Source organism: Ornithorhynchus anatinus, chromosome X1 (assembly GCF_004115215.2).
Source record: "Ornithorhynchus anatinus isolate Pmale09 chromosome X1, mOrnAna1.pri.v4, whole genome shotgun sequence".
Taxonomy (NCBI): domain Eukaryota; kingdom Metazoa; phylum Chordata; class Mammalia; order Monotremata; family Ornithorhynchidae; genus Ornithorhynchus; species Ornithorhynchus anatinus.
The window spans coordinates 101,518,488-101,519,842 of record NC_041749.1 but is presented as its reverse complement, the minus strand read 5'-3'; the positions used below and the strand labels follow the sequence as shown (position 1 = coordinate 101,519,842).

The 1,355-nt window shown below is 42.2% G+C and overlaps 1 non-coding gene across 1 annotated transcript; it reads left to right on the top strand.

The window, feature by feature from the left end:
• The first annotated feature begins 522 nt into the window (after positions 1 to 522).
• LOC114807079 lies at positions 523 to 659 on the top strand. The gene has a single exon (XR_003755132.1). It is a non-coding gene; the product is annotated as a small nucleolar RNA SNORA7 (small nucleolar RNA).
• Positions 660 to 1,355: the final 696 nt, after the last annotated feature.

Here is a 1,355-nt window from a genome sequence, read left to right as displayed (position 1 = left end):
TGTGTGCAGAGCACTGTACTAAGCGCTTGGGAAGTACAGTTCAGCAACAAATAGAGACAATCCCTGCCCATAACGGTCTCATTTTGTGACTCTGTGAGTGTATTGCTCTCCCTCCGTTCTTTCCCCACTTCAAGGGCTTATTGAAGGTATATCTCCTCCAAGAGGCCTTTTCAGACTAAGTCCCCCCTTACCTCTTCTCCCACCCCCTTCTGCATCACCCTGACTTGCTTCCTTTGTTTTTCCCCCCTCCCAGCCCCAGAGCACTTATGTACATATCTGTAATTTATTTGTTTATATTGATGTCTGTCTCCCCATCTCTAGACTGTAAGCTCATTGTGTGCAGGGGATGTGTCTGTTTGTTTTATTGTACTCTCCCTAGTGCTTAGTACAGTACTCTGCCCAAAGTAAGTGCGCAATAAATATGGCCGAATGAACGAATATGACTATGGAAAATGAATAATGAATTCCTCTCCAGAGTAAATTATTACTGCCCCAAAATATTTTTGTGTAGTAGTAAAGCATCCCCTCTCAGGGTTGCACCTGGAGAGTTTCCAGTACTCTACCAGTCTTGGCTACGGGAGGGAAAGTCAAGCAGACTAATTCCATTCCATTCCTAGCTTGGCCAGTGGTTAGAGAGTGGAAGGCAATCAGCCACAAGTCAAAACCCACTGGTGCTGGGCAGCAGTGGCATGAGAGAGTCAAGCCTGGATACTCAAGTTTACTGCAAGGAAGGAGGCAATAGTAAACCACTTCCATATTTTTACCAAGAAAACTCTATGGATCCACTACCGGAACGATTGTAGATGGAGTTGGGGAATTCTGGGGGAGATGTATCCATGGCGTCGCTATGGGTCGGTGACCACTCAACAGCAAAAGAAAAGTAAAACATAATGGGAGACAATAGTAGCAAAGATCTCTAAGAATTATATAAAATCTATTCCATTAGTAGAAGTAGCTTCTTTCATTACCTCATTAAACATCATCTTTCCTGCTTCATATTAGTTTGATATGTCTAAGAATGGAGGGGTTGAATGACTGCTTTGCATAACCCCACAGTAACCTACTTTAGGACAGGGATCATGTCGAGCAACTCTGTTGTTATACTCTCCCAAATGCTTGGTACAGTGCTCTGCACACAGTAAACGCTCAATAAACTCTATGGATTTATTGGTTAGGGTTTCAAATTCCAGCCCTGGACTTATTGTACTTGTCCATTCTGCCTCTTTAGTGATCCTTCATGATCATTCTTTCAGATAAGTGGTTATTTAGTTAGGAAACATACTTTATTGGGATAATGATCATCTAGGGCTAGGCTTTTGCTTCAGAAATTGAATTGAAAACAAACTTGTTTAATA